Source organism: Bradysia coprophila (assembly GCF_014529535.1).
Source record: "Bradysia coprophila strain Holo2 chromosome X unlocalized genomic scaffold, BU_Bcop_v1 contig_132, whole genome shotgun sequence".
Taxonomy (NCBI): Eukaryota; Metazoa; Arthropoda; class Insecta; order Diptera; family Sciaridae; genus Bradysia; species Bradysia coprophila.
In genome coordinates this window covers 433,880-459,295 of record NW_023503297.1, presented here as the reverse complement: position 1 = coordinate 459,295, position 25,416 = coordinate 433,880, and the positions used below count along the sequence as shown (strand labels likewise).

General features: G+C 36.1%; 1 protein-coding gene and 1 long non-coding RNA gene across 2 annotated transcripts in view; one reads left to right on the top strand and one right to left on the bottom strand.

Annotated features, from left to right (window-relative positions):
- The window catches only part of LOC119067993 (hemicentin-1-like), a 130,257-nt gene that overhangs the window by 74,842 nt on the left and 29,999 nt on the right, over positions 1-25,416 (bottom strand). The gene's annotated exons all lie outside the window — the stretch shown is intronic.
- LOC119067994 lies at positions 24,375-24,709 on the top strand. Its single transcript, XR_005086072.1, has 2 exons — positions 24,375-24,610; positions 24,677-24,709. It is a non-coding gene; the product is annotated as an uncharacterized LOC119067994 (long non-coding RNA).

Below are 25,416 nucleotides of genomic sequence, written 5' to 3'. Positions count from 1 at the left end.
TTCTTACAACAGTACCGTGTTCACTGAGACTGGGGTTTCAGCTCGACAATTTCTATTTCCTATTAAGAAAGTGCGCAGAATCATCACATGTCCGGAGCGTTAGCGGAGGACTTGACGCAGTCTAACTTCCAAAAAAAGAACGAAGAAAATGTTTTGAGACGCGGCAACTATATATAGGCGAGAATTTAAGTTTCTTTCCTTTGGCCTGTATCACCACAGATCCTATTCTATCTTATTCGCGCTTCAAATACGAGCAAAACGAGCTATCACTCGACTATGTAGGTTTAAAATTGCCGGAGATACATCGTTTTGAAATTGGCACTTTTCATAGAAAATACACCAAATTGACTTTTTCCAAACAATCAAAATCTTTCAACTTACTCTGTATGTTTCTATCTATCTGTCTATCTATCTATCGACGGTCGATCTCGGAAACCAGTCAGCCAATCTCAATGAAATTTTGCAGGAACCTCATGGTGGGCATAAAAATGAAAATGTGATACGCCATTACCCCAGGAAAAACCAGAATTTTGTTTTATTGGCCTCGAAGTGGTTTCTGAGTGTGGTTTTCGAGGGTCGGGAACGCGTTTTCGGCTGTAGCTTAGCTGTATTGAAACCTACAGAGGCGTGCGATCCATCAAATGAAAGGTATTCGTAACACGATTCGAACAAAAAAATAATTAAAAAAATCGGGGCAGATTCGTTTGAGCTAGAGTGATTAGAGTGACCAAATTTTGAGCTACTCGAGCGTAGGATGAAAGGACTAATATTTTTGCGATTATGAGAGATAGAGAGTTACTTTCTTCGGCAAAGTCTCAGAGTTTTACGAGTAGAACAGAGGGGCATATGTGAAAAATGTCGAAAGTTGGAAATGGGTGGGTCAATTATGTTTTTAGAGGTATTTCTTGAATGGTGGCAGATAGAGTGACTTTCTTCGGCAAAGTCTCAGAGTTTTACGAGTAGAAAAGAGGGGCATTTGTGAAAAATGTCGAAAGTTGGAAATGGGTGGGTCAATTGGGGTTTTGGAGATATTTCATGAATGGTGGCAGATAGAGAATTACTTTCTTCGTCAAATTTTCGAATTTCGTCAAATTTTCGATTTTTGTCTTTTCGAATTTTGTTAAATTTCGTCAAATTTTCGAATTTCGTCAAATTTTCGAATTTCGTAAAATTTGCGATTTTCGTTAAATTTTCGAATTTCGTCAAATTTTCAAATTTCGTCAAATTTTCGAATTTCGTCAAATTTTCGAATTTCATCAAATTTTCGAATTTCATCAAATTTTCGAATTTCTGTTATAAACTGTTATAAAAAGCAGTGTTCTAAAACTTCTAAAACGACTGATATCCCAACAAAAATCTCTTCGAGAAAAGTGTGACGCAGTCTTTGAAGTACAATTTCTAAAATTAATGATATCGCTAGAGTTGACGCTTTCAGCTTCGTTACGCAAAAATTAAATTTTACACCCAACTTTAGTTCAAACAAGCTGGCTTAGTTTTTCTCATCATCTGCCAAATAACATTTACCAAAAAAAAATTTGACTGGAAACAACCAAAATTTTACCAAAAAAATCTGCGTCACATGTGGCGGATAAATTTTCTTGCTGGTCTGTTCCTGAAAAACTAAAATTGGGTGTAAAATTTAATTTTTGCGTAACGAAGCTGAAAGCGTCAACTCTAGCGATATCATTAATTTTAGAAATTGTACTTCAAAGACTGCGTCACACTTTTCTCGAAGAGATTTTTGTTGGGATTACCATTTTCGACGAGACATATTGTTCACAATTTAGACGCTAGACTTCTTTCGACCCAAGTATTTTCATTAGATTGATAAAAATTCTTCTGCTCCATTTTCACCAACATTTTTCATTAGTCAGGACTTATTGTGTTCGCTCTCGTGACGGGAGAACCAAAAACTTGCTCAAAAAAAAAAAAAAAAAAAATTCACCTTCAACCATCACAATTTTAGATTGATCAGAGTTTTAATAGTCATCGATGTTCCCCATAGAGTAACACTCGAGAGGTGTCAAGGTGACACTGTCGTTAATTGAACATGTCTGGTTTCCCTTACATTTTTGTGGTTTCCTTGATCGACAGCGCCACCAAGCCACCTCTCGAGTTTAACTCTATGACGTTGCCCGTCAATAAAGTTGTTCACAGTATATGATATCTTGGCGCAAAATTTGAATTTGACTTTTAAAACTCTAAAAAATCTCAAATTTGTTCTGATGAACTAAAAAACCCACTGTAACAACACAAATAGAAAAACAACTGCAATGTACCATATCCCTGGATGTATTATTTTCTTTGACTGCCTGCACCAACCGACCCATCACTTCCGAAGTATTATAGAGATGACAAATTATTTGTCCATATTTTGAAATAGATGAGACTTTCTGAATGTTAACTATACCTCACCATCCTGTTCTTTTTATCTTTAGATATCATTGTATCCGTTGGCTCCAGTTGATGGAACTACCAAAAATCAAATTAATAATTTAGATATCAAATATCACGTAGCACGAACGAATAATTACCTCTACTTATAATGCCCAATGTACGTGCATCACCGCAAGAAAATCTACATCAAACTCTATGTCCACCATAGTGGAAGTAGTGTGGAAGAAATGTTCAATGTGGTACTAATAAACGTTACACTTGACATTATTTTTTGCACAGTCATTTCAATTGGAATATCGCGTGCATTAGGAAATTTTGATTACACGAATAACTTGCAAGGCATGTGTACTATAATAATAGTCGAAACCACCCAGTCATGTCCTCTCTTCGGTGAGGAATTTCATGTGAGTGCCGTATTCATTACATGTTTTAGGATGGTCGTTAGTGGCTTAGTGGTAATCAAAGTAGTGGCTTTATTAGGTTGGGAAGATTATTTTAATATTAAATTCTTTAAACGAACGGACCATTTATCATTTTCCACCGTTTCGTATACTTCGAAAAGTCTATCGGTGAACACCGAGTGTAAAGCAAATTCACTAAACTGAGGCCAATTAAAAATTGATAGCTATTCATTAACGAGCATACATTGAACATTATTGTGTCCATTAAATAATCATGGATCAAGGAATTCTCTATGTAAATCCTTGCAGCAGTGTCAATTTACATTAAAAATGTATGTAACTTACATATTCCGTGTATATAATGGTCACAATATAAATTGATAGACATTGTTGCAGGAGGATAAGCGTTTCGGTTTGTTTAAACAGAGTCGTAGCTAGAGTATACTTGTAGGGTGAGCTTGAGTAATATTTAGGAAAGTGGTGTTCCCAATCCCATTCGAATTAAAATTCAAACGCCCACACCTCTAAGTCAGTTAATTTTGATGTCTTGGTGGCAGTTTCAATGGAAATTGCATTTTGATTATTCCTCATTCATTCGAATTCGAAATACTATTCCGTCTTGTTTCTCGTCCAGTCAGAAGGTTCAAGAATTGTTGGGATTTGCGCTGATTTCAGGACTCTTTGAAGCAGATCGTTTACTGCTGCATGTCGAGATATCGTGCCCTTCGCTTTCGAACATGAGGAACTTCCTGTCTGCGCCCCAGGAAAAACTCATTTTTAAATATTTTTTTTTCTATTGTAATCAATTCTGTTGAATCCTGAACGTAGAGTGTTTTCACTCTACAATTAAAAATAATCAAAGGGTGCAATTAAATTAAAATTGGTCAAGTAGCCTAGCATTGGCCTATAAATACGGTGTATTGTACCGAAATAAATCGGAACAAATACAGAGCTTGAACGGGCAACATGCCCTAAATGATGTGTTTGTTTCTCAATAGTAGTCCTACTGGCGCTTTTGAGCTGGGGAGAATATCCCACCAGTATAGCAGTAGAACTAGTAGAGTGACCGGAGCAGAATTTATGCAATTGGCTGGTAGCCTTTTGCCTCTGAATACAACAAATTCTTTGGATCATTTCAAGTACAACCTTTGGTCAAGGTTACCAACAACAAAATATCAAAGTTTAAATACGATCCATCCCACTGATGAAAGCTCACTCCAAAGCATTGTTGAATGAATACACCAACCCAATGGTAAGACGATTCTGTTTTGACTAACGTTTTAATCGCGACAATTAACCTTCATAGACGATTAATGTAAGCGCTGGTCAAATTATTACCGAATTTAAAATAATAATTCTTCACACAGATCACTTGAGAAACTATCGAAACCAAAACTCGTTTTTCTTCTTCTGATGAGAGCGATGACGTCGACCTCGACATTACAATGTGTGTTGGATATTTTTATTAATATTACGATTTCAGTTTTTGATTTGATTTGGACATATCACCAGTGAATTTGTCGGTAATGTCGCAATTTCGCGGATTGAAAATTGAGAGAAAACATAAATTAGAGTCCGTGTCCATTTCATGGAAACAGGGCTCATTGTGCGGATTTGGTGGTAATAAGACTCACATCTACAAAGTTTACGTATACACGTTCGAAAACGATGCCAATATTCTCCTCTTCTGTCAAGACACCATGTCACCACCATATACAATGAAAATTTCGGACAAGTGAGTGACTGACCTATTGAGTGTGTTCAGTTCAGAATTAATCATGATCACCAATTTTAAGGCTACAGTGTGGATTCCAAAATGGTGAAATGTTTCTCGTACTACATGATAAGTCCAGAACGCCATATCAATTTCGGTTTGTCGAAAATAAGAACACGCTCACTGAATGGGCCATGTATGCAGCAAAACAAATAAAAGACCACGCAGGATACGATTTTTCTTGGGTTACCGGCGATTACTTAAGAGAGTGTTAAATGTATGGGAAATATCGGTTACATTATAGTGAAAAGTTTCTCTCGAATTCTCTACGACTTTGTATAGGAAAATAAAGGACGCAGTGTGAAGGTGTTGGAAAATGCAATTGGTATAATTCTACGTGCTAATTCAGGGAAGTAGGCTAAATGATTATAAGTACTTTTCAATAAATAGCCGAAAAGTCGTGTTTTATTGGCGGTCTAGATATTCTAAATATTCACAACTGCAACTAGAAGAATATGACGTCATTTATGAATGTCCCGTAGACAATATTTTGGTCCACCGAAACTCTGTCACATCGTTCTGTATTTCGGTTCATGTAACTGCATGGCAATAACTTATTGTTTGAAACACCTTTTATCCTTCTTGTTAAAATGGAATTACGACACACTGGTCCCAAAAGTCATGAAATCATCGTATTTTTACCGCTTTCATTTCGAGTTTGTAATGAAAATTACTGAAAAATGAGGAAAAAATCGAAAACTTTGCTCAAGTTGTGGTGAGAACAATAACGTTTCCCTGATTAAAAAGTTGCTGGACCCTTAATGCTCATACTGCCATCAACCAATGTTGCAATGGTACTCACAACATCGTTCAATCTACCAACTCGACCGATTGGATGTAATTTTCCGTATGCCTCCATCACTGCACTCTGCGGGGGTTTGTGTCGATAGCAGCTGGATTCACTGAATTCACTCGAACTCCTTTGCCAGCCAATTCCAGAGCTACACAACGTGTAAATTGACCCAAGGCCGCCTTTGATATGCAGTAAGCTAATAGGTTTTCGGATTGTCGCAGACCAGCAACGCTTGACACATTAACGATATTTCCTTTCGTAGCAATTAAATGTGGAATGACCGTTTGAGTTAGTACTGATGTACCAGTACCACGCACATTCGTTCCCATAATCGAGTCAAGGTCCGCTACTTTAGTGGTCTCTATTAAACAGAGAATCACAAAGCCAGCATTGTTGATCAAAATATCCAAATGGTGGAATTTGTCAATTGTCTCGTTAATGATACGTTCCGTCAATAGAAATGTCTGCTAGTATGACGAGAGGCTGACGGTAGAGCTCGTCTCCTTAATTTTTTCGATCACTTTTTGAAAATTTGATGGCAAATTTTTCTTTTACATTTGTTTCTTAGATTGACCGAAAATTACTAACCTGAACTTTCGCCTGTAATTAAGATCACCTTGTCGACATACTAAAGTTCGGAGAACTAATTTGAAATCTTTTTTAGTTAACACTCTTCTGTTGCACAGACCAGACTATAATGAATTCTATGACAACAAAAAGTTAGCAAATGAAATTTCAACCATACGAATCAACAGATACATTCTACATCTACCATCCACTGTTACCGAGGGGTACATAAATCCAGAGATATAGTAACTGAAATGGATTAATGTGAAGAATAGCTGAAAGTTGTGAATATCCGTCCCCTTCACATAAATCTTGTGTTGACCTGTTACAGATGGCTGCCATATGTTATCGACAACGACAGCAAGAATAGTTGAGATGTTCAAAACAAATGAAGTAAAAGATTTATGAAATCAATCTCTGAAATCTTCAATCAAATGAAGTAATACTTTGAATAGTAAAGCTGTTAACATACTTGACGTCTGTCGTGAGAGGTTAGTATTTAGAAGAAAAAAAATTAATACAAGACTCTTCCCGGTCACATACCCCTCTGATGAATTTTATTTATAATGCAAATGATGTAACGATGTGATGTTGTTGTGGCTATATGTTAAACCTGTCTTGTTTTGTCAATATTAACCGGAAATGATGAGTGTATTATGTTCGACATACCTAGTATTTTGTGATAGAATTAGCCGCATTCTGAATTGACAATAAAACATATTTATCTAGCAGCGAACAATTCAATCAGAATAGAACGAACAAATCACCTGGAACGATTGACAGCGTTGTATATTGTACCAAAAAAGATGTTTCATGTTTCTTAAGCTATACTTTAGTAACTTTCTTACGGACTTAAGCTAGCCTTTAACTCAGTAAGAAAGTTACTTCGGCATGTTAAAACATAGCATGTTTGGTATCGCTGGAAAGAGGAGACTTTAGGCTAACTCAGCAATACAAGCAAAAAAATGACCCAGGTCTCAAACAAAGAAGAATTTGTCTATCTCAAAATTTTGCCATGCACTCGATTTTAATACCCTTGACTGGAAGTCAGGGTCTTACATCAGAAAATACCGAAAAATGTGGGTAACAAAAAAGTTCACTGTGATTGAAATGTATGAAATGGTATGAAAAACGTTAAATGTGGGTAACAAAAAATCGTTGAGGGCACGATAACTTGAGTAATTTTCAACCAATTTGGATGATTCTTTTTTTTAAATTTGTGGAAGTAAAATACCGAGGCTAAGTTCGAAGATGGGCTATGTGGGACGAAGGATCTGGAAGCTATCCCAGAAAAACAGGATTTTACACTGTTGATTATAGCCTCAATCGAAAAAGATTAGTTTGATGAAATTTGATTTTGTTGCGTAGTGTGTGTAAATCGTATAAGTATGTTTTCGATAATGTGCATGAAACAAGTAGAAAGAAAAATTTCGGCACTACATGCCCAGCCTCTAACCGGTAAACATCTCTTGTTAGTGAACTGCTAACAATTTGATAGTTGACTATCAACTTGACAGTTGACTAACAATTTGATAGTTGACTAACAAATTTAATGCGTCTACTACCAAAGAAAGATGTTTTTTTACTCAAGGTCTTACGGCAGAAAAATGTCATGAGCACAGTATGATTGAAAAGTGTAGGAAATTTTATGAAAAACGTTAAATGTAACCATCATTCTTTGTAGGCAATATAAGATATAAGTCATTCTCAACAAATTTCTGAATATTTTATTTAAATTCATTATTCCAACAATCAAACAAAATATGTTACAACTCCCATACGAGTGTGAAGTTTGCGGCCAGAGCGAAGCGAGGGCCGTAATTCTCACGAGTCGTAATAATTTTATGGGATATTATATTCAACCAATAGAAAAATTCAATTTTACCGATAAAAATAATAAAATACCGATAGAAATGTGGTACATGTCGCTGGCACCTCTTCAGTAAATCAGTAAAAAGTAACAAAAAAATTGTCTTTCGTTCACTCTTTGTCGATTTTGGAAATATAAAGCAAAGGCGGGTCGTTCCTAGCGAATTCATCCTTTTACAAAATGTAACTTGAAAGACGTTTTGTTCGTTCCAAGGGAATTCATCCTTCTACAAAATGTAATGAGAAGGCGTTCTGTTCGTTCCTAGGGAATTCATCCTTTTACAAAATGTAACTTAAAGACGTTTTGTCGTTTTCTGAATCGACAAAAGTGAAGAAACGAAAAAAAAAATTAATTAATTTATCGGTCCTTTATTACCATCCACATTTTATTCACGAGTGACGGTTTTGTAAAATACCGGGGACTTCCTTTTTGTACAAAACTGTAAGAGAAGAACATCTATCGTTTTTTTTTTAATTTTTACCAAAGTGAAAGAGTCCTCTCATCGTTCCACATTTGTAAAACTTCGCATCTACTCTGATTAAATATGACAAAATGGCAATCAAACAGAATAATAGATAGCTCATACGAGTGGGAAGTTTGCGGCCAGAGCGAAGCGAGGGCCGTAATTCAAACGAGTCGCATTTCATTTACGATTTGTGGTTGATTGAAAATCTTGCTGCAAATTTATAAGAAAAATGAGAACTCAAAGATCATTCGGTCTTCGAAGGTTTATTTGAAAAACTTTTTCTGTCAAATTTCGTTGTAATGTTTACAGTAATCGATATATTAAATGTAGGCATTTGTATCAGTGATGCTTCGGAAGTTGAACAATGAAATTGGTCAAAAATATATTGAAAAAATTGTCAGTCAAGGGACTTGACCCGCCCAAAAGGTGGGACCTAGTATTATGTGATTCTTAATCACGGGGCTGCCCTCTACTAATGTCAATAAAAAAATCATGTGCATCATCAGGTCCCTCGACTAACTTATTTTCTCAGTAAATTTTTTTAATTGAAACAAAAATATCATAAAATGGTCTTAATCAAAGCGGCTTTCTGCCTTGCTTTGGCATAAATTGTTCATTCCTTTTATTTTATTCAAAACAAATTTTCAGAATAAACAAAAGGGAACTTATTCTTACATTTTCAAATAAGCGATGCTTAAGTCCTAATGTCTTGAATAAAAATGATTTTTTTTATTATTATAAAAATATTTTACGACAAACGCGTTATAACCGTAGGGCGACAGCAACGCCATCTGTTATCATTCCTCTGGAAGCGAAATCAGCGTATTCTACAATCGTTATGATTTAGTGACTGTTGTTTGCATTGAGGCTGCTCGACTAACTTGTGTTAGTGTTGATTGGGTAAGAAAACAAAGAATTTTGATATATTTGCCGAAAATTAATTTACTCTAAATGTTTAATGGAACGACAAAGACGTCACATCAAAATCTATATTCAATATTCTATCTATGCAATTAAAATCCATAACGTCACCTATGGCATACCAACAACGCACCACACGTAAACTGTATATCTGCCTGCCACACTTATTAACTCATTCAATATTAACACAAGACAGAATATTGCATTCTGTTTAATTTAATAGTTGGGAAAATAAGTTCCACATACTGCACTGTATACTTCTAGAGGAGCCAGGATATTACAATAATCTGAAGTGATTGGCTATTAGAAATATTCGATAATGGGATGCATTGTCTCGACATCGCAATTTCTGTAACATACGTTTTGATGCGAACTTTTTGAAGTAAGCTTCGCTTCGTACAATAAATATTTCATTTAACACTAGGGCGTAAAAATTCATTTCGATTGTGTAAATGTGTTATGAGGATCACTGTTTCCGTACGAAAAACGTCTTCTGCAACACACAATTGCAGTACAACCATATTATTGCCATGAAAGACTGGTGCGATAAAGGATTTCATATAGTTTTTCTCGCACTACTGCTAACGTATTTTTATGGAAATACTAAGTTTGTTTTCAACGATTTTGACATCAAAGTACCTGCAATGCAGGTATTGCATTCAAACAGTTCTTTGTTTACGACTGTGTGTTACTCATTAGCATTAATTCATCGTCTTGCTCAACAGAAACATTGTTCTACAACTAAACATATTGTGCTGGGTTAATCCAATGGTTAAACACATCGTCAAAACGTGATTACTAAAGATTTGCACATGAACACCGCCTTACAAGAAATATGATTTCTATCTCAAAAGCATATACAGCTAGAACTGTAAAGGATATGTGTCATTTGTGGTGTAAAGTTCCCGTACTTAGAATAACATTGTCAATTGTTGGTAAACATTTCGTATCAATTTTTTTTTCTAAACTAGTTTACCTCACTTGACTTCCGAACCACACCTCGAAGTATGTTAAGGATGTTAAGCCATGACTAGACATTATGCACACAAATTCATCGCATTTGGGATGTAGAGTCGGGTTCCTTGTGTCATTGCTTTCGATTTACGTTTTTCGAGTTTTTCACTTGTCATACATGATTGTGGAACAAACTTTCTTTTTCGAAAATCGACTTTTTCAGTACATTTTTGACGAACGGAGCCATTTCTTCTGACATTCTGGACTATTACGTGATAGGAGTCATTTAGTGTAAACAACGTCACGGTGGGGCTGAACCAAATTTAAATAAAAATGTCAATTTTTTTTTCATGAAATGTTAGCATGGGTTCAACGAGCCGTTTTTCAGAAAGTACTTTTGAACTGTTTGTAGACTGACTCATGCATGTGTAGGACGTTTTTTTTTGATATTTTAAGCTAACGTAAGTATAGCCAGTCCTCTCAGCTTTCGATTGATACCATACTTGCCATATAAGTTTGGACAAATTATCAGCTACTGTCCCTACTGTGTTGTATAAAAAATGAGTGATTTTTGGAGCAAATTTTTTTTTTAGTTTTTTTTTTTTAATTAATTAACAGAAATAAGAATTAAGAATTTAACAGAATAACAAAAAAAGGCTTTTCTTCAATTGTACAAAATAAAAATGTCTCTAACTCTTCATTTTTTATACCGTGGTTACAGTAGTGACTGGTGATTGCAACTACCTAAATTATGAAGTTTGAGTGAACTTTAGAACGAGACGGGTATCGAACATTTTACATTTTACAAAAATTGGAGAAAAAGGATAAATTTCACTTCTTTTTTACAAAAATTCATGAAATTCGGTCCAACTTTACTGAAGATATTGGCAAAAAACACCACGTTCACTGTACGGCCAAGTAGCCGGATATGAGCTCACTCCAAGGGACCTAGCTCACGCTCCGGTCAACCAAATTTCATAAACTAATTTTTCCCTGATTAAATCCATTTACGTTTAATAGAGCATGAAATCCTCTACCAATATCGCCATTCAAAGAGTTTCAAACTCTCTTCATCTTGGACATATCACGATTTAAAAATGTCGAAATTTCGACTTTAGCTGGCTGTGGCTACGTGGTCAGGTTTTCGAGGGAAGCCATTTTAACACGAATTAGCTTAGAATTAGTCCCCCTATCCGTTGCGATAACAATCTGTATTCAAATTGACTCGTCGGTCCCGTACGGCCATGAGTGCCGTTTCTCCGAAAAGGCTGGATGGATCCGCGAACTGAATGTGGTTCCTTATAGTACCCGAGTCCCTCAATAAGAACATGAAAAAGATCAGAGGTGGTATCGCGACTCTATTTAAGTTTTGTTCAACCCCACCGTGCCAGTACTTCGTACGGGGCTAAAAACTTGACTTGGGTTAATGTGTCTCTATCCCGATCAATTTACACAATCAACCTCGTATCATTTGGTAGAATGTCTCTAAATTTATCTTATGAATATTTGTGGTTTATATATTCGATTTTGACTTTCAGTTCAGCCTCGAACAAGATGAGGTGTAACAAATTGAATCTTTTGTTAACGGTTTTTCAGAGGTAATATGCTTTGCGAAAAATAAAGGAAGCTTGAGTTATTTAAAGGAATCTACCGCTTATATTATACGGCGCAGGTAAATTCTCTACAAGAGGAAATTTGTTTGAGAGTTTCACATTTCAAAAGACTGTTCAATCTCTGCATTGTGTTGCATGTCAGTTTTAGTTCCATAAATGACGTATAACTACCAGTCAGATCTGGGCAAAGTTTCCTACGAAATTTCATGAATGGAAAAGTTTCAGCAAAATTTCGATTTTATTCAGTGGGATGATGCCACCGCTATGTTACGGTAAATACTAAAGTTTTATTGAGATACTTACGAAGAATTTGTGATTGTGTGAAAGAAAAACGTTTGAAATTCGTTGCAATAATCGAAGAGAATTCAACGAATAAAAAATGACGAAGTCGAATGTTCAGTTTTTTCAGCAATCCACTTGTTTCGAAGAAAACAAGCAGCGAGAGTTTCCATCTTAATTTGTATTAAATAAAGACAACATTGCCAAATCGTAAAAGTTTGCGGAGACGTATAATCACCATGGATTGAAATAAATACATACTGCCACAGACCTAGAGAAACTACTCAGATTTGTAGCACTTGGACGGTCCAACCGGAACACTTACTTTGAAGAAGAAAACGATAAGTTATGCCGGGCTTTGTTTGTGACATATTAAATTCACTCGAAAACTTTAGTTTTCTTCACCAGTTAACCTGTCGCAGACGGAAAGCATATTAACAGTTTTACTATACAAACTATTAATTCATTTGATCGAAAATTTACAGAGATGATTTCAGAAATCTTTTACTTCATTTGTTTTGAACATGCTTTTTGCTATATAAGACCTTATCAGTCAGAGCTTGTCGTTTATTCTTGCTGTCGTTGTCGATAACAGATGACAGCTGTCTGTAACAGGTTAAGTAAATAAATAGCTCTGACAAACGCCTCAGCAAATTATTTTCAACTTAGCGACGAAATGTAAAATTTTTGTTGGCTTTTACGTTGTCATAATAGCAACTCGGTGTAAATAGTTATTACTACAAGGGACACAAAGCTAAAAAGTAGACGATTCGACCTGCATGCATGAGAATGAAATTGTAGGCATACGGTCTCGAGTCACAATTTACACAGCTCGTCCCTAAAAAAGTATTTATGCAACTCAGCATCATCATGTTCGAAACCTGCGAACTTTAGATGCTTCTGTTGCATAAAACGAATGTCGGTGCAAAGTATTGTGAGACTCGACCTTTGCACTCGATGTCATAAATAACAATTATCACTCTGTGGTATAATAACCTACGGCAATAGGTTTAAAAGTTAACGATTAATTGATTCTAACAACAACATTGTCCGAATTGACAGCTTCAAATATTTTACTACTGCCAATCATTTAATTTACTTTCCTCTTACAGGACAATTAGTCAATTAATTTCATAGTTATGAGGATAACCTTTAACCTGTCAAGCCGAATGTTGATATAAGTTCGTCAAAAAGATCGAAATTTTTTTCAAAACTTCCGTAAAGAAAGTTGTTTTCTATAACAATTCCTTTTTAGCTTATTATTATTTATGATGTGTTATTAGTATAGGATGTCAATATCAACTAACTTTTCTCATTCAGTATCTCCATTATCAAATGCCTTGTATCGAAGTAGATACTACATTTAGTTGAATGATTTGCGTTGAATTAAGGAAAAAGGTTTCAACACAATATTCTCGCATCTAAGGCTCACCGACAGGGAAAGGTCTTTGTTCCTAACTTATGCTTAAAGGATTTTTAAGCGAATTCGATTCCAGAACTCAGAGCAGATATGATAGTGTCCTATACAAGTAGGTAAGTAAATTTTCGAGTCTATGTATAAGCTTACACATTTGAATTTGTCGTTGTTTGTACGGCATAATCGAAAATGAATTATACAACAAAAAATCGCGCAAAATTCCAATTAAAATTGAATATGTCGTGACAAACTGACGGTCTGAAATTTATATATATTCATATAACCAGTAGGTAGCTATAAAATGTGTCCGAGAGAGCGTAGTCCTTTTTTTTAAAATAATCCCTCTCGGCAAATACAGCGTAAACATTGGAATGTAATCAAACTGATTTAAAAATATTTGTACGCCACAGTTCATAGCTAATTTTCAATCCCAGTTGATACTGACAAAATACTAGCAACGTTAAAAACACATATTAATAATTCCAAAAACAATTCGTCCTGTTGTGAAATACCATAAGCGCGCATAAAACAATAGACTGCAATTTTATAGTCAACATTGGGTCAGTTGTGTAATAAATCACACAGACCCATTTTCAATATTATTATCCTCGTTAAACCTCAATTACACCCAATTTACACAGTCAATTTGATTATTGAATTTATAGTCGAGGTAATAGTCAAAACAAATTAAAAAAAATATTTGATTTATATGTAAATAAATGGGGGGTGGTAACAGTCAAACAATTGACAATTTTTCATGGATTTCCGGTGATTAATATCGTTTTTCTGAAGAGGCTATATTGTCATTGATTATGTCAAACGAATTCAAATATATGTCAAAATGAAAATGAGTATACATATGAGGATCCCCGACAATTTTTTCTGAAGGCAATGTACTTCAAGCCAAAGTGCTTCTAATTGCCCTATTTTCTATATTTTTTTTTTTTTATTTTTTACAGTGTCAAAATTTCTTTGATACACTGTCCAGTTTCAAGGTTCAAAACTCCAGATCAACTCAACATTGTTTTATCAGATGTCGAAGACTAGGTATAATGACATTTTCCTTTAAGCATTATCATAGAAAAGCATTTGTAGAAGTTTGACTACAACAGGAACAACCTCATTTACATAATCATTAAAAATGAAATGCTTCTTCATTTTTAGGTCTTTTTTCCATAGGAAAAAAAGACCTATTGTGGGCACTTCATCTGTCCGTCCGTCCGTCTGTCCGTCCGTCCGTCTGTCCGTCCGTCCGTCCGTCTGTCCGTCCGTCCGTCCGTCCGTCCGTCTGTCCGTCCGTCCGTCCGTCTGTCCGTCCGTCTGTCCGTCCGTCCGTCCGTCTGTCCGTCCGTCCGTCCGTCCGTCCGTCCGTCCGTCTGTCCGTCCGTCCGTCCGTCCGTCCGTCTGTCCGTCTGTCCGTCCGTCCGTCCGTCTGTGTCACAAATAAAATGTGATTGATAAAAGTTAAAATTGCAATGCTACTATGAACAAACCAACACCAGGCAAATCAATTATTATTTGTTATCTGGTAACCAATCGCTCATAGCAGACATTGCAATTTGAAAGCGTGGTAGTTGTTGGTTGTTGGACCCCCAAAATATTTAGCAGCAGAGATGTGTACCGTTTGAGAGCTACGCACCGAATGACGAAATTATTCTGCCTGCTTGCCTATTTATAACTGAAATATTTGGTAGTTGACTACCACGTTGGTAAATTGCAATGCTACTATGAGCAAACCAACACCAGGCAAATCAATTATTATTTGTTATCTGGTAACCAATCGCTCATAGCAGACATAGCAATTTGAAAGTTTGGTAGTTGTTGGTAGTTGGACCCCCAAAATATTTAGCAGCAAAGATGTTTCTTCCTCGAAAGATGCACACCGACTGATGAAATTATTCTGCCTGCTGGTCTATTTGTAAATCGAGTATTTGGTAGTTGACTATCAAAGTGGTAGTTGCTAACCAAAGTAGTAGTTGACTACCAAAGTGGTAGATGACTTAACTACCAAAGTGGTAGTTGACTACCAAAGTGGTAGTTGACTACCAAAGTGGTAGTTGACTACCAAAGTGACTACCAAATTATTCTGCCTGCTGGTCTATTTGTAAATCGAGTATTTGGTAGTTGACTATCAAAGTGGTAGTTGCTAACCAAAGTAGTAGTTGACTATCAAAGTGGTAGTTGCTAACCAAAGTGGTAGTTGACTACCAAAGTGGTAGTTGACTACCAAAGTGGTAGTTGACTACCAAAGTGGTAGTTGACTACCAAAGTGGTAGTTGACTACCAAAGTGGTAGTTGACTACCAAAGTGGTAGTTGACTACCAAAGTGGTAGTTGACTACCAAAGTGGTAGTTGACTACCAAAGTGGTAGTTGACTACCAAAGTGGTAGTTGACTACCAAAGTGGTAGTTGACTACCAAAGTGGTAGTTGACTACCAAAGTGATAGTTGACTACCAAAGTGATAGTTGACTACCAAAGTGGTAGTTGACTACCAAAGTGGTAGTTGACTACCAAAGTTGTAGTTGACTACTAAAGTGGTAGTTGACTACCAAACTCATACGGAGGTTGTAGAGATGTTTAATGTTTGAAAGCTGCACACCGACTGATGATATTAATCGGCTCGCTTGCTTATTTATAAATCGAAAATTTGGTAGTTGAATACCGAAGTGGTACTTGAATGAATACCAAGCTGGCAATAAACAGAAATCATACTTAATGCTCTTAATCTATACTTAATGCGAGACCCGACCTATTTTCATAATTTATTGCTCGAAAGTAGTGACATTTAGTCTTTAGGAAAGTTTCGATTAGGGATAGGTGGTTGGGAACGATGGTGAGATTCAAAAACGATGGTGAGATTCAAAAAGAAAAAGAAAAAAGACTCACTAGGCGTTAGGCGGTACTATTCTTGTTTAATAATTGGATACGTGGTTTCATTTTTTGATAATTTATTTTTTCCTTAATTTCACTCAATTGCTCATTGCCTGCCACGTCTGGTTTTCGGCAGTAACACATTGACATACTAATTTTCGATGCGAAATACTACAAATAGTTACATGAATGCAACCATATTGACATTGTAATTGCACTTTTCATTCAAAAGAAATAGTGAAAATGTAAGACCTCACCTATCTCATTCATATTCTCACATGTACGTTGCTATAGTCTCATGTTTGTCTTTCGTACCATCCATTCTAAAAAATTGAACAATGAACAAGCATGAATGTAGTTGTAATGCACCTGTACTTGGGATTTTCCAGCGCACCAATTACACTGAGTGAACTTGATTTTTTAGACCCGTACGAAGTACTGAGGTCTTATGCGTTTACGCATACGTCCGTAACACGTCGAATTGGACTCCCTGAGTAAGGGGAAACCTATTGTGGTTGTCTAGAGATGCCAAATCAGTGAAAAAAAATGTCCGTCTGTCCGTCTGTCCGTCTGCACGATAACTTGAGTAAAACGCATCCGATTTTGAAAATTCTTTTTTTTCCCGTTTGGTAATGTCAAAAGACAGGCTAAGTTCGAAGATGAGTGATTTTGCCCAATAAGTGCTTATTGCTGTGGCCCAATAAGTGCTATACGGTTTTTCGAAGATATCTCCGGACATTCAAACGTTACACTTGTAAGTGATACGTCAAATAAAAGGTATTTACAATACCGATCGACAAAAAAAAGTTTATGGAAATCGGATGACCGACTCGTGAGTTAGACCCATTGGTGTGAAACAGGGACAGGGCGGCAAGCAGTTTTTGCTTGTAGGTCGGCCACATTTCAACATATTTCGTCTGTTTTAGCTTTATTAGATAGGTATTGACCGTACCAATCAGGGAAAAAAAAGTTTTTGAAATTATGTTCTCCAGAGCGTGAGCTAGGTCTCTTGGAGTGAGCTCTTATCTGGCTACTCGGCCGTACAGTGAACGTGGAGTATTTTGTCAATATCTCGAGTAAATTTTGACCGAATTTCATGAATTTTTTTTTGTTTTAAAGGTATTAACGAATGTAAAGCGTCGGTAAAATTTCCGGTCTCCTAACAAAATGGCTGCCGGTGGCCATATTGGATTTTAATAAAAGTGATATATATTGGGAAAAATGATGCTTAGAGAGTTTCTGTTAACATGGAAATAATTTGTTATGTGTGTGGGGTGTTTCAGGCATTCCATATATGGACATCTATATATATCTATATTTACCTATATTGAGCTATATACAGGCATATATATATATAATATATATATATATAATAGCATATTCATCTGTGAAATGTTTATTTATAGGAAAATATAGGTAAATATAGCGGTATATAGCTGTTTAAATAGGAATTTATGAAAGTTGACTTCGTACGGGGCTGTCTATATTGCCTCCGGCAATTTATTTGTATATGCTAACAAGGCAAAGAAAGATAATGTAAGTGATTTTAAAGGGCGAATAGCTTTTCAGTAGAGAATGAAGTGAAAGAAATGAAGAGTTTCACAGTAAAGGCTTTTGATACGAATAGGTGTTTCGTACGGGTCGGCGTTAGCTATGTTTTTTTCTTTACATTGAGGTTAACACAGTCCTTGTCCTATTTCTCTTGTAAACGTAGACGCAGGCATCCCGATCAAGTGATTGGAGAAAGGTTCATCGGTTCACATACCTATGAGCGTGGGGTGACACACTTCTTGGATTAAATGGAATAAATCGAAGAAGTGTGTTTCACCTCGCTTTTGAGCTATTTTGCGATGTCTTGTCTTGTTCTCCTCGGATCAACATTTAGTGTGATAATAAAAATGCTCCTAAAAATCAAGCATTTGCTCAGTGTTCAAGGTATTTTGGTAATTTTATTTCAGAATTTCTTGGAATTTTCTTCATAAACAAAATTTCCAAATATCAGTCATGTGAGCTTATAGTTGTTACAGAGTCCAACCGACCTGTTTTCTTATTCTTCCAAACCTATCAGAAGCTCGTTTCTGCTCCGGTGAATTTTTGCATTCGAAGCAAAACATTGTTCAACTGTACGCCTTGCCGCCACATGCTAATTAATGAGCTTGTTTTTTTTCTGTCGAGGTAGCTACTGTTACAGGAACATTATAATCTTACTCATCGAAAATATTTTCTCTGCAACAGTTCTAATAATTTTCCAATTTCAACACTTAATTAAAGTGTAGTTCATATTATGCTTGCGTGAGCATCTTTTCACCATACATTTAGTTGTTCATTAACTGAATAACTTGTGTAAATCCCATTTTTCACGACCCACTTGATACAGGAGTGCAATAAATTTGAAAAAGGTTGTGCAACGGCAACCAGTGTAATATATTTGAAAAAGATTTTACAACCAATCTAGAATAAATTTAGTTTGAAATTTGATTTATTTTCTGAATTACGATGCAGAAGACGAAAGACGATATATTAGACAGAGAGTCTGTGTGCCCAATATGGCTTGAAATTTGGCATATCGACTAATTAGGAAAAGTTAAGTGTCCACTCCACTCAACCAAAAGTACTCCGTGAGAGAGCGAGCTGTCAAATAAACAAAGAATTTAATTTTGTTTCTTACACGCAGTATTTTTTTCGTAAGAGGAAATTAAGCATTAGGAAGAACGCGCTAATTTTTTTCTCTTTCATGCGTTATTTGACGTACGATTTTTGACTGTTTACGTCGTGGATGTGTTTCGTAAAAATGTGGAAACATTTTTGTAACGCTTGAAAATTTTCGACGCGTGAAATTATTTTTTGGGGAAAATTGGCAGGGATGGGATAGTTTGGTTGATTCCCTAACTCACCGCTCGAAAAACTTACAAAATGTCTGATAATAACAATTTTGGTGACGAATGTTTCGCCTAAAAACGCAAAAAATTTGACAAAAAATAATTGAATCACAGATGCAAGATGATTCGTCTTTCTTTCACGACAAATTTTTATACGTGGTTTTTGAAATATTTTTATTTTTCCGAGTTTTCGTAAACGTGTTTTGGTCCTATTTTTCATGGCGAAATTTTCGAAACTGTCAAATGAAGTTAGAACTTTTTCTATTCAAAATCGCGATTGCTGCATCTGTCAATGAAAACTAGGACCAAAACACGTTTTCAATGCCTCGTTTGTTTTGAGCACAACGTACTTCAAGGAAAAGTGCTTCTAATGACAGCTGTTAAGGCCCGTCATTGGGAAATGACAGGACAGTTTTCCGAAAATGTATGGAAAATTTTATCACAAAAATTCACCGAAAAGATTCAAAGAACCTCACCCATGATGCCTTAAAGAGAGTATTGTTTTGTAGGAAAATTTGGTCTAAATTTACACAGTACAGTTTCAGTACTATATTTAGAGTAGCGCTCATACTTGAAGTGCGTTGATCGTAGACATACATTTTAAAGCGTGAGGGACTGAGCGTGTATACGGGCTCTTTGCTTATTTTTTTGAATCGATATTAATATATTCTTCTGATGTAAATGATTTAGGTGCTATGGTTAATAGTTTCGGGAGCTAAAACTTTGTTCAAGTTTGTACTTGAATTATACTAAAATAGAAAACTCAGCAATCAAAACTTGATTATAGCAATAGGTTATATAAAGTTAATGGTATTTACTAGATATACAATATCGTAATTATGTTATTATGGCCAAAATGATTCTGTATGAAGGTAGAAATATCGAAGCAAAACACAATATCTTCTAGCGGTAAACAAACATATTACTACCACGGAAATTTAATATTTCGCAGCACATCAACGAGATTTTTTTACCCCTCATGTTAAAATTCAATTTAACGTGCGATTATTACAGTTTTTGATTCGAGAGTCCCGAATTTCAGGTGGAATGAAATCTGTAAAACCGTCAAATCATATACAGGAAGAATAAACCTGAAATTCGATCTGCTTTTTAATCTGGGAGTGGTTGTGGTTTATAATTGATTCTACAAGAATTTCGTTGAACAAATGAAAATCTAGATTTTTATTTTCTGAATTATGGTTAAGCATTAGGGTGTAGCGTTTTGCAGTCTTTTTTTATTTTTTTCAGGCCTGCGATCGGTTTTCAGAGGTGCGCATGGGAGTTTCGAACTTTAAATTTTTTTTTTGTTATTTTCGTGATCAGTGGACCATTCTGCATCAAGCCTACCCACAGGCCTTAAAAAAATAAAAAAAAGACTGCAAAACGCTACACCCTATTAAGCATGTCTAATTCAACTCCCTGTACAAAGAAAATATTAGCTGTAGCACTGTGTCGGTAGGCAAATATTGAAATATTGAAACAGAAAAATAAATTCTTTTCAATAAAATTACCTAACCTCCCGTACTCCGGTCGATGATATTACCGCTGACTGCTAGAATTTGTTCTTAATTCCAACGTAGCTTATTTTTAATCGTTGTTACGAAGAACTGATTCCTCGTGGGATTAAAAATGGGGATTACCACATTTAAAATTCAAAAATGTCGATTTTCCCATAGTAATGTGGTTAGGTTACACTTAAAATTGGTTTTATTTCAAATCTTGAATTTCAAATTGAAATCGTATCTTTATCAATACTATCTTTGTGATTTAATGATTTCTTAAAACTGACAGCATCTTTACAGACCTTCTATGCTTTGCTTGCAAGACAGAATAAACGCTCGGTGATTGTAAGAGAATCAAATTGACGGCAAATTCTTCGCAAGAGTATTATCGTTTAGTCCTATTTTTAATTCCTTAAGGAATTACATTTTTTTAAATTTTTGCGAAGATTAAAAATCTAATTCCGAAAGAATTACTTTTTGAAAATAATCCCCCCAGATCTACAAATTTTAATCCCACATTTTTGTCTGTGTTCGGAACGAGTGAGATGAGTATGGACTTAACTTTTAAAATACGAGATCCGAGAAGAAACTAAAAAGACAAAATCGTATCACAGCATTTACCTACAATTTATCTGGTATTTCCTGTATTTAAACATAAACTCCAGCAATTATCCAAATTACTTCCTTTCGATGTAAACAATCAAATCACATCGTCTAATTTTCTCTTCGGAAACATTCTAGTCCAGCAAATTTTAACTGAAATACAAATCCAAAGCCAAGCCATGATGATGAAACCACACACATTTAAACGCTGAAACAAGTTCAGCCATCGTAGTATGATTTAGTGCAATAGGTCGGGTGTTTCACCGATAATAAATTGACAAGTCGTTCGATACGCAATGGACAACGTAGACAATATAAATAATTTGTGTCGGGTATGCTTGACGAGCAGACCACAGCCAGAAATGCTGTCTGTAAATCAGTCTCAAATGGAAAAGCTTTTGTTCATTGGAGATTCCAACAAGGTAAGCAAATTCAGAGGAAATCCATTTAAGTTTTTTGCAGAATGGTTAAACCATCTGTTTTTTCGCTGTATTATACTTCTCGTTTGTGGTTTTTCAATTGAACTACAACTACAACTACACACATATCACTGTTTCGTAAACGAACAACGTTGTAAACTCATACTTTTTCAGATTATACGTTTCAATGGTCAATCTCCAATGCTTTCTATAGGTCTTGACTCCGTCTACGATTTCATGGTGAGATTGCGGACGAACACATTGGCAGAGAAACAACGGGAAGAGACAAGATGTGACGAATCTCCATATCACTTCGTTAAAATTGAGGTAACTTAAATAACTGTGGCATTTTGACCACCGGCTACACCATCAGGACGTTTTCCATCATCGCGTGAAAGACCGAGTGGTTCTAGTTGAGAGCTTGGCGAACCGATGTTAACGATTTATGTATCGTATGGTTTAGGATGACATGTTCCCTTCGCCTTAGGACAGCTGAGACCATGCGTACCATTTCCACCGACCGGTACACCACAAATGCACTTAGGTTTGGAGAAATAGTTTATACCAAGACGAAGAGCAACGCACACTTGGAAATCTTGGTCATTCATTGCCGTACCAATATTTTTTGATGGAATCACATGAAGCCAACCGCCTGATTCTTGTTCTTGTTACCCTTAGGAGACGTGTTGTTTTAATACAACAATTTCAATACTGAAATGCAACAAAAATGCAACAATGCAACACTTTTGGTCTACCGTTAGTAATCATAGAGTTAAGCTTTGAAACGAGCTTCAATTCCTTCGAAGTTCAGTGATTCGGTAATTATTCGTTACACATTGATACGGTCCCAATGTTTTTGTGTCGATGATTTATCTGGAACTATACCAGCATTCAATGCATTCCAATGTTCCATTGACTCGTTGCGCAGATGTAAATTAGTTTCGTTATCCATGTTTGGTAGAATGAGAGATACTAGACTATGTACACCATGCAATGAGCTTAGGAAAGCAGGGGCGACACCGATGATATTTTTAACGTTACGAATTGGCAACGGACACATTAGAATATCTATGAGTGTTACATAGAAAGCAAATGAAAGAAAAATCATTTTGCCCAGCCGCGGATTTGAACACGGGACCTCTTATGAGCTCATATGAGAAGAGATGGTTGAATTGTTCTGCGAAGTAAGTCAACTGTTTAAATCAGAATCTACAGTTGGGAGCATTACCATTGACTAAACCAAAGAGATTCCTTATTAAAGGCAATCACGGCTTTGTTTAATCAATGTCTCCAATGGGAAGAAGTACCAGAAGCCTGGGAAAATGCGGTAATTATACATTGCTGCATAAAAAAGGAGACATAACAAAGCTGGAAAATTACCGGCCCATAAGCCTATTGTCAACACTCTACAAGTTGTTTATGAAAATCATTACGAAGAGGAACACTAACAAGTTCGACTTCTACCAACCTGTTGAACAAGCTGCTTTCAGATCTGGTTTCAGCACAAACGACCATTTGCAGGTGATGAGAACGCTTATTGAGAAGTGTCGTGAATACAACATCGACATAGTCTTGCTATTCATAGACTTCGAAAAAGCTTTCGATTCAGTGGAAACATGGTCGATATTGGACGCATTAGACGAATGTAGAGTAGACTCAAGGTACTCCAACACAATTCGATATGTGTACAAAAATGCTACTTCATGTATAAAACTTCATAAGAGCACGGAGAAATTCAGAATCGGCCGAGGTGTAAGGCAGGGTGACACTATTTCACCGAAATTATTCACGGCGATTCTGCAGAGTATTTTTAAGAAGTTAAACTGGAGTAAAATGGGAATAAAGGTAAATGGAGAGTACCTGAGCAATCTCCGCTTCGCTGATGACATTGTACCGATAGCAGCGAATCTAGGTCAGGCTCAGCTTATGCTACAACAGTTAAGTGAAGAGGCTAGCAAAGTTGGCCTCAAGATGAACTTATCGAAAACAAAAGTCATGACCAACATCGGGGACGATAGAGAAATCAAAATTGGTGACACTGTCATTGAACGAATCTACGTATATCTAGGACATAAACTGACGTTAGGTCTGGACAACCAAACTGCAGAAATAAGACGTAGGATTGGTCTTGCATGGGCAGCGTTCGGAAAACTCAGACTAATTTTCAAAAGCAAAATGAATAATAGTCTGAAACGCAAAGTTTTCGACACTTGTGTCCTTCCAGTGCTCACTTATGGAGCGGAAACGTTAACTTTAACGAAAGCATCCGAAGATAAATTGAGAGTGGCACAAAGAGCCATGGAACGGAGTATGCTTGGAATAACACTCAGAGACAGAATGACGAATCAATGGATTCGACAACAAACCAGGGTCGTTGATGTCATGGAAAGAATAGCATCTCTGAAATGGAGCTGGGCGGGACATATTGCAAGAAGGACAGACGAACGTTGGACCAAAAAGATCATGAACTGGCGACCATATAAAAGACGAGCTATAGGTAGACCACCAGAGAGATGGACAAACGGAATTAAGAATATTGCAGGTACAAACTGGCAGCAAATGGCAATGGATCATACGAAATGGAAAGAAGTTGGAGAGGCCTACATCCAGCAGTGGATAGAAACAGGCTGAAAAAGAAGAAGAAGAAACTGAAGACCACTGACGAGTTGAAAACAAAATCAAAGAAAATGCGGAGCCATACAGCAAAGTCAATTGGCGCTGCGAAAAAGTGTAAATTATGCAATAGAACCTTCAGTTCAGCATCCATAATGTTCAATCACGTACATGAATATTCCGGGCCCGGGTTTGCATGTACCGTTCAAAAATGCAATTTCATTTTCACGCACAAATCTAATTTCGAGAAGCACATTAAGAGCCACACAGGTACAATTTATGATATTAATTTTCTGAATGCAATCAGACGACACACAATTATCGTTCCTCATTTAGTTACCAACCCATACTCTTGCGGACCGTTTGCTGGAAAAGGTTATTTAAAATCAACTGTAAAAACTGCGAGCAAAGTGCGGGGCGAAAAACAAATATATCGAACTACCAAGAAACAAGACGAGTGAACGCAGCACTCTAAATACCAACTTGCCGTAATTACAAATTTTATTGTTTTTTAATAGAAACTGGTTACAGTACGTTACATAACATTTGCGTGACGACGTTATACAAGAAGAATTATGATTGTAATTCGATTGAAATTAATTATTTTTTTTTTAACTAAAAGGCTTCATGCACCGTTAGGAAAACGAGAACTGAATAAATTTCAGGACATCAAACCGAAAAAGCATTTTCATTTATCGCCAAAAAACCTTACCTCAGATAGACCGAAATTCAATTCCAATTTCAAAAATTCAAAATTAAGCTTCACGTACACTTACACAGATTCGTTGAATCTGTTTAAGCTCATCCAGTATAGCGCTTTCTTGTGATATTTTGACTAACTTAGTGCTGTTTTGTACAACATTCATATGCACATTCTGTTAAACATAACGTATACACATTTGGCACACAAAGTAGTTTTTATCCTTGTCTGTTTCGTTTGTTTAAAGACCTCATTAACTACCAATAACAATTTCAGTCTGGACCATCGACCTAACGTGACTTCTAAACCACGTCTCGAAAGAAATCAGCTGCTTAATTGATATAACGCCTAAATGTAGGCCCGATAAATNCACGAG